General features: G+C 37.2%; 1 pseudogene; it reads right to left on the reverse strand.

Annotated features, from left to right (window-relative positions):
* Nucleotides 1-315: 315 nt before the first annotated feature.
* LOC125365747 lies at nt 316-3,326 on the reverse strand (annotated as a pseudogene).
* Nucleotides 3,327-9,643: the final 6,317 nt, after the last annotated feature.

The following is a 9,643-nucleotide window of genomic DNA, read 5'->3' on the forward strand; positions in this document are numbered from 1 at the left end:
CATTTTTAAGTCTGCTTGTCTTTGACCAGTATAGCCATTCCCAGCTTATCTTAAGGCTGCTCTCAGCCAGAAGTATTTTTTCCATTTGTTTACCTTCAATGTATTTGTATCTTTGGCATTTATAGATGGCAAATAGTTGGATCATTTTAAAAATCAGACTTGATAATCTTTTAGTCAGAATATTTAATTCATTCTTCTTTAGTGTTATTATTTAGACAAAATTATTTTCTAAATATCTTGTGTTTATTTATGATATGTTGTTCTTCCTTTACTGCTTTGAGCTCAGGACTTTGAACTTGCTAATAAGCAGGTGCTCTATTTCCATATGAAATTTGAAATTGCTTCAGTTACAAATACACATTATTGTAAAATGGAACAAGACAATTAACTGTAATGATGTGCAGAGAGATAGACTACATGAAGATATGAAGTCAGCCATGTCCTAGGACTATAAATATGAGGAATGGTGGAATGATTTCACACTCATCATTTTTACATGCATACATTTCTCCAAAAATTATTTAGTATGGATGAAAAGACTATCTTGAGCAAGTTTCAAGATTATGCTTTGTGAAAATAAAATATTGCCTTTCTCGGACTTCCAAAAATAAGTAATATAAGAACCATAATTAAAGGCAGGAATGTGGCTTAGCAGTACAGTGCTTGACTAGCATTCATGAAGCCCTGGGTTCAATTCCTCAGCACAACATAAACAGATAAAGCTGGAACTGGTGCTGTGGCTCAGGTGGTAGAGTGTTAGCCTTGAGCAAAAGGAAACCAGGGATAGTGCTCAGGCCCTGAGTTCAAGCTCTGGGACTGGAAAAACAACAACAAAGAAACAAAACCCCAAAATCCAAACAAAACAAAGAACCATAATTACTACGATGTAAGACATATTTTTCCATTCATCATTATATATGGCCCTGCCTTTTGATTTACAGTTAGAAAATGTAATCAACACATATGCCAAAGCATTAGATTAAGACAGTACATTAATCTTCCAGCAACAAAAACATATCATGAATATATGAAATCTCAAAGGTCCACCTTTCCCCAAACTTTGGTTCAAATCCAATGCAGAACAAAATTAATAGCAATTGAGTTACTTATATGGAAGTAATCACTACAGCACATTTTAGTTTTCTGGCTTTTACTCCCCAGTTTCAGACATAAAGATATCACAGAATTTCTCAATGGCACATGTATATATATAAGCAATAACAATCCACTGCTGAACTGAAGGCAATCATTTCATTTGTACAAGAAGTACAAATGCACAAAGCATCAGAAATCTGAAATATGTGGAATTGTAAATATGCTATTATATAAAACCAGAAAGTTACAGCTGATGTATGATGAAAGGCCCAAGATTTCATGTGACAGAAACTTTTGATTTTCTGTGTTTCTCCATATTGTTCTTTCATGATTATAACTGTAACAAATCCTTCCTTCTTTAAACTCTCCCATGGGGATTTTTTTCTGTTTTCTGTTTGAAAGGTGATCTTTCTATCTTCCATTGCCATCTGATGAGCTTCTTGATATTGTGGGATATAGAAACATTAGTTTCATATTCTATCATTAATATGGGAGGTGAAACTAAATTGTGTAATGTGACCTCATATCAGGATTTTTCCCCATACTTAGCCTTCCCATCCATATATCAGAGATTACCACTAGTATACAAGTATGGGCTTGAAGAAACTGTTAAGGCAGGTTGAATTTCTACAGATTTTAATTCATAAGTGACTTGTTTCATAGCCATGGTTTCATCTTATCTGTCTATCTTATCTGAATGATTGTTCTAGAAATTCTACTGCCAAATGGTCAAAATCATTGGAATCAGTTCTTCTGGTGCATCACCTACCACATTACTATGGTATGCTTTGTGTGTCATTGAACTATAGATTTTATAGAACTATAGAAGCCAATGCTTCTTTACCTCGATGCCACAAAAACAAAACAGGCCAAAATATGACTCTTCTGAAGGCAAGTCCAATTCATTAAGTACATAAGAAAATCCCTGGAGTTTTTGGATCATCAGTATCTAAAATTCCATCTTTGGTTCTTTTTCCCCTCCCTTCTTCCTATATCAATCTTTGGGTCTCTAAGGTAGCGCTGTTTAATGAAATAGTTATCTCCTTTTATTTTTCTCTTTTCCATCTAAATTCACACTTCTTTGAAACTGAAGAGTGCTACTCTTCAGCCAGGTCTCTGATTACTTCCACCAATTAATTGAAACCATTTCTGAGTGTAGATGTACCTGTAAATTGCTTTCAATAACAAGTGCTACATCAATTATCTTGAAAGAAGATTTCTCTTGAACAAGATGAAATAGCATTGGATTAGTTGGACCTTGTTTAGTGTTGTAAAGTTCTTCCAGTCTGGGGATGGTAATTTATGCATGTGTACTTCATTTTTACAAGAATTTTTACAAATGTACCTCTCTCCCTCAAGGATCCAACCAGCCATTGCTGTCCATAAATAAATACATGATTTTTGGCAATGTCAACTATATCTCATGCCAGTGTAAAAATAAGCCTATCAAATGCAGGCAGATTAGTGCTTTTTAGCTGTGCAATAAGTATTGGTCCAGGTATATCTTATTGTTCCTCTAATTCAGTGGTGGAAAAATGCAGTGAGCTCCCTTTTCTCCCCACTCACCTCATCAGGGTTTGAAATAAACTACTTTATTGACCAAAATTAAATGTTTCTTTCTTATGGTGCCAGTACATGTCTTGAACTCACAGGGCTTGAGCTCTGTTAGCACTGTACCACTGGAGCCACACCTCTACTTCTGGCTTTTAAGTGCCTAATCAGAGCTAGGAGTCTCACAGACTTCCCTGCTGGGCTGGATTTGAACTGTGATCCTTAAATCTCAGCCTCCTACATATGTAGGATTGCAAGTGTGAGTCACTGGCACCTAGCTTCAACTTTTTTTTTGTTTTTTTTTGGCCAGTCCTGGGCCTTGAACTCAGGGCCTGAGCACTGTCCCTGGCTTCTTCCCGCTCAAGGCTAGCACTCTGCCACTTGAGCCACAGCGCCGCTTCTGGCCGTTTTTTTCTGTATATGTGGTGCTGGGGAATCGAACCTAGGGCCTCGTGTATCCGAGGCAGGCACTCTTGCCACTAGGCTATATCCCCAGCCCCAGCTTCAACTTTTTTGATAGTTGAAATAATCTCAGGCTCTGCTGCATCAAGAAGATTCTCTCCTTCTGTTTATTTATGAATATACACTAGTAAGCCTGCAGCTTTACCTGTTCCTTCATATGGAACCACTGGAATAGCAGAAGCCTGCCTGTAGGTCATCCAGCACTGTGAGGATAACATGTGGCCTACTTCAAATGCAAGTGCAACCTCAGTGACACTTTGGCCAAAATCTAGCACGGAGTTTTTGCTGACTACTAGTTTTTCCCAGGTTCTTTTAAAAAACTTTTAAAACTTTTTTCTTTATTGTCAAAGTGTAGTACAGAGGGGTTACAGATTCATATGTAAGGCAGTGAGTACATTTCTTGTTCAACTTGTTACCTCCTAGCTCACTTCCCCTCACTTCCCCCTTTCCCTGTCCCCCCAAGAGCTGTACAGTTGGTTTATGCCAAATGATTTTTGTAAGTATTGCTTTTGGAATGGTTTGTATTTTAATCATTTGTCTCTAAGTTTTGATATTCCCTTTCCCTTCCGTAGTTCTAATACCCATATAAACAGTATCCAGGGTATTCAGATGAGATACAGTGGTAACGGGGGTACAACCACAGGAAGTGAATACAAGAGAAACAAAACTAAACAATCAAATAGACCGACAAGGAAAAAAAAACACAATGGAAGGTACAGTTTCACATGGCATGTTGAAAATAATTACAACAGTGATATATACAACTCTTGTTTCCATTGCGTGGAGTTCATTTCACTTGGTATCATCTTATGTGATCATATGGGTATAGCTATAAGGGAAACCTTAGGGTTTATGTTTCTTTGGGTCTGGGTCACTTCATTTAGCATGATTTTTTCCAAGTCCTTCCATTTCCTTATGAATGGGGCAGTGTCATTCCTTCTGATGGAGGCATAGAATTCCATTGTGTATATGTACCACATTTTCCTGATCTACTCGTCTACTGAGGGGGATCGGGGTTGGTTCCATGTTTTAGCAATGACTAGTTGTGCTACGATGAACATAGTTGTGCTGGTGGCTTTAGTGTGGTCTTGCTTGTAGTCTTTTGGGTAGATGCCCAAAAGTGGGGCTGCTGGGTCATAGGGGAGCTCTATGTTTAGCCTTCTTAGGAACCTCCATACTGCTTTCCAGAGGGATTGAACAAGTTTGAATTCCCACCAACAATGTGGTTGGGTTCCTTTTTGGCTACATCCTCTCCAGCATTTGTTATTATTAGATATCCTGATAATGAACATTCTTATTGGGGTGAGGTGGTATCTCAATATTCTTTTGATTTGCATTTCTTTTATGGCCAGTGATGTAGAACATTTTTTCATGTGACTCTTGGCCATTCTCATTTTCTCTTCAGAGAAGTCTGTTTATAAGTCTTTGACCAATTTGTTGAGGGGGCTGTTGGTTCTTTGATTATTTGTTTTGAAGGAATTTAATTTTTTGAATTCTGTTTATATTTTAGGTATTAGGCCTTTGTCTACTGTATGGCTGGTAAAGGTCTTCTCCCAACCTGTGGGCTTTCTGTTTATCTTGGAAGCTATGTCCTCTACCCCAGGTTCTTTTCTTTACTTTGACTTCTTCCTCAGACTTGCCAACAGTGACATCACCCATCGAAATGAAATGGCAAGGGAGATTATTTTGAACATTCACTTTGCTCAGTGGCTTCAATAAGGTTTGACAAGAAGTAACTACATTTCTCCCAACAAGATCATTTCTGTTTTCTCTTACTACCTATGGAGCAATAATACAGAACATAAAAGATTATCTGGATGCTGTTATATGAGGGCATTATCAACATATTTGCCACATTTGTATTTACTTCTCCAGTTAAAATCCAGACTGTGTTTCTAATGGCAACTTTAATAAGAACCTTTCCATTCTCCCTCATCTCAGCAAGGATGGCCATTATCAAGAAAACTAATAATAACAAATTCTGGAGGGGATGTGGCCAAAATGGAACCCTACCACATTGTTGATGGGAGTGTAAACTTGTTCAATAACTCTGGAAAGCAGTATGGAGGTTCCTCAGAAAGCTAAACATAAAGCTCCCCTATGACCCAGCAGCCCCACTTTGGGGCATCTACCCAAAAGATTACAAGTAAGACCACACTAAAGCCACCAGCACAACTATGTTCATCACAGAACAATTTGTCATTGCTAAAACATGGAACCAACCCAAATTTCCCTCAGTAGATGAGTGGATCAAGAAAATGTGGTATATATACACAATGGAATTCTATACCTCTATCAGGAAGAATGATACTACCCCATTTGTAAGGAAATGGAAGGACTTGGAAAAAATCACACTAAGTGAAGTGACCTAGACCCAAAGAAACTTGGACTCTTTTGTTTCCCTCATAGGGAATAATTAGTACATGTCTAGGATAATCCTAGCAGAAGTTCACAATAGCTCAACAGCATATGAACACATAAGATGATGCTAAGCAAAATGAAATTCAGGTTATGGAAACAAACAAAAAAGAACATCTCCAAACAATTGTTTGATTCATGGGTGAAATTCATATTTCTACATGCCTCCATGTACAGAGAAAATATGTTTGAGCAATTCCACTTGCTATTCTTTGAGAAAAAGTTGCAGAGGATGTAAGGTTTGGTGTCTTACATAGATTCACATAGGTAGGAATGAGAAGAGCCTTGAAAACTGATGTATCGATAAGCACCTCTTAGGCTCTGTTCTGTGTACTTTTTCACAGACCATTCTTCTGTTGCTTGATTGAGAGCCACTCAATATCACATCTGGAATATTTCATTGCAAGATGTACAGTAAAACTAGCAATGCTATTTGACCAAGTAACCACAAAAACACTTATTAAAAGGAAATATATCAATCTTGTGCACATTGGTCAAGAAAACCTTCCTAATTCATGTCATGAAGACTCATTCTGACATTTTACTTACAAATTTGCCATCCTGGAAGGAATGTGTGAAGAGTTTTAGAACTCAGTATAAACATTCTCTCAAAGTACTTTCTATCCATGCTTTCTGGGACTGTAGTAGAGGATCAGCTACCTAGCAAACAAAGCAGCTCCAAGGTCATGTCCCTAACCCCTTTTGTTTCCTTTCCATATTCCTCCTTTTCTGTGCTGAACTTTAAGAGAGTTTTTGGTTCCCTTCTCTGACAGTAACTGGTGCCAGGAGGATGATGCTCCAGGGAGGCTGAGTAATAGATCTGGCACACTGTGGCCACTGAGCTCAGCCAACTCAGTGCAGCTAGGGAGCCCCAGGTTGTGCCTCAGTCACTTCCTGTGAGATGTGTTATAGGACTGTTTTTAGATAATGCATATAAAATACCTATAATTGTGCAATGCACAGCTTTGTGTTTTTTTTTTTTTTTTTACTAACCTCATCCACTCTCTCCACAGATATTTCTTGAACACTTGCTTTGTACTAGGCAATGCCAACTCATCTGGTATTCAACAATGAACCAAACAACTTCTCTGTCCTTATAAAGTTTATCATTTAGCAGAGGAGAAGAATGGGTAATAAATTAATCAATAGCAACGTAGTGGTGAATGCCAAGATAGAAATTAAGCAAATCAAAGAGAAAAATATAGCTGGCAGGGAAGAGCATGGCCCAAATGGGTGCTTTTTGTCTCTGGGCAGTCACGAAAGCCTTTATAATAAGGTCATTAATTACAATCCTGCAGGCACTAAGGACTAAACTGTACAAATGTCAAGATGAAAAAAGAAACCATATCTCTGTTTGGATGAGATGATAGATTATTGTATTTGTAATAGCCAGATGTCAACTGAGCCTTTTATTTCAGGGTAGAGTGGTAATCTTCATCTTCCTTGTAAGATGAAGAATTAGAGGATCTTGTCTGTCTAGCTTTACTAGATTATTAATGCATAATATCCCAAAGTACACAGTTTTCTTTTAAACATACCTCTTTGTATCTCAGTTTCCAAAAGGATTGGTTTACACAGGATTGTGAAAAACAGTGACTGGCAGATTGCATGTATATACACATTTTGCAAATTAAACAGAAGCTCTCACAAGTGTAAGATATTACAGTTGTATCACTATCACAGACAGTGCTTAGCATCAAAAGCATTTAAGTTTAGTTTTAGATTATTTAGTTCAACTCTTGTATATGATGAAGAAACTGTGGACCAGAATAGTCAATTTTTTATATTTAGTTAATTTATAAATATAAATGTGGGGCTATAGAATAGATTGTACTTTATTTCTGAAAGATTTGATGATTCATGTAAAGCTGTATGAACCCCATCATCATCATCATCATCATCATCATCATCATCATCATCATCATCTGGAAACTTGTTAGAAATTCAGATTCTTCTGCCCCTATCTAGACTTGAATCAGAAACTCTGGAAATGGGGTCCAACAATCTGTTTTAATAAGCCTTCTGGATTATTCTAATGCCCACTAACTTTGAGAAATACTGATGTGGAGGTTCACAGATCCCTTGAATGCTTTCCTTTGAGGAATGATGGTGGAAGACTTTGATATTCAAGTCCAGCCTTTAGTATAAAGTTGTGAGCAAATAGATTATCTTTCTTCTCTCCCCTCTTTTTTGCTCCCAGTGCTGCCTTCCTTTCTGCCACATTTGATGTACATACTTTCATTAGGTGCCTTCTTAGTCAGCTAGCCACCAACTTATTGGGATGTTGATAGCAATAAAGAATCTTTCAGCTTATTAAAAGAGTAAACAAAGTGAGTCTCTAATGGTAGGAGATGTAGAAATTAGACAAAACAAAGCAATGTTTTGGAGTGGAGGGCTCATTAAGACTTTTTTTCCCTTTATACCTATTTTGTTACTTGAACGCTTTAGGAATGCAATTTAAAAGAGTCTGTGATACTTTCAAGTACCAGTATGGCAAAACTTTGGGGGATATTGATACTGCCATGATGTTTGAGTGCTTAAGAAAAACATAAGGACTTGATAATAGCTGCCTAATTCCCTGTGTGTACATTTTAAATAGGTTTATAATGTACTGAAAACGTCCCTCGCTTTTTATAATATTTCACAGTTGTCGTCTTGTGTTGGACCCGGGTAACTGCAACCGAACTCAGGACACAGGGGATGCAGAGGCGAGTGGACCAATGCACACTTTATTTTAGGAGGGCCAGGGTTTATATAAGTTTAGAAATCAATTCACAACTTCAAGAGTAAAATTAATACAGAAAGATATCCATATAAATACAAAAGTTGCAGATGTTGCTACTACAAGGGATGTTGCTACTACAAAGGATGTCTGCCGCTACTACAAAGGGGTCAACACTACAACAAAGGATCAAACCAGTCAAGGCAAAACTCTAACTATCACCTAGCTACTATTTCCTCAAGACTAATTATCTTAGACCACTGACTTGCCTATTTCCTGTAAAAAGCTTTCGCTGGAGCAGCTGGGCAAACAAGTCTCCCCAGGGAGGCTCTATACAGGGGAGGAAAGTCTCATGACAAGCTGGCTTCCTTTGGCCAACAAACACAGGAGACTCTAATGGAGATGTTTCCCCATTGGCCTATTAGTTTGCTAATAAGACATCAGAATATCTGTGCCGAGGCTAATTCCCCCACTGGTCAGAGAAATTATTCTCCCATTCTTGTGTCAGTTTCTTTCCATCACAGCATGGATGGAATAGAATTTAAACCATCCTCATTGTTCTAATTCAAATTTGTTTATTCGTTGAGACAGCCTCTAGTTTTCCCCTTATGTACTGTTTGTGTTTTCATATCTAGCATCAGTAGGTTAGAAACATTTTCCAAACCTCAGTGCTGCCTCATATCTATTAATAAAAAAGCAAAGGGTGTTATTAGTAATCCTTGATTATGATGTATGACTTTGTTCTAGTAAATAGGAAATTAGTCTAAAGTTACCTAAGTTGAGATGAAGATGAGAAAGAATATTAACTAGAATAACTGTGACTCTGTGTGTTTTCTACTTAAATCAGCGAACCTGAATAATTGACAAATATATAGTGGAATCCACTTTCAATTTTCTACATAAGCCATTATTCAAATAATGAGAAGGCAGAATAATAAAGCAGTTGCCCAGTACTTTTGAGGTTAACTCTATAGAGCTTAATTGAAATCTGATAATAAATTCCTGATTTAAGCAGGACATTTCATTAGTCCTCATCATGACTTAGGTGAAGTATTCCTCATTATTATTTTCTATGCCTTTTAAATTCAACTCACTGGAAGTAAAATCTTCACTATTAATTAGGATTCCCACACCAGAGCAGGAGATTTCTCATAGCAGTCTCCTCATTAAAAAGAAAAAATAATCACCACAGTTAAAGGAGAAATTGATATTCCACTATTTGATTTTTTTTTTTTTTTGGAGATTCATGTAATGAGTCTAGATTTTAAGTTCCAAGAAAGTATTTAAATCATACGGGCAGTGGCTGTGATGAAATTTCAGTTATATTTTTGAAATTAAGAAATTAATTCCCTGGCTGGGAATATGGCTTAGTGGTAGAGTGCTTGCCTCGCATAC

The sequence above is a fragment of the Perognathus longimembris genome, chromosome 17 (assembly GCF_023159225.1).
Source record: "Perognathus longimembris pacificus isolate PPM17 chromosome 17, ASM2315922v1, whole genome shotgun sequence".
Classification (NCBI taxonomy): domain Eukaryota; kingdom Metazoa; phylum Chordata; class Mammalia; order Rodentia; family Heteromyidae; genus Perognathus; species Perognathus longimembris.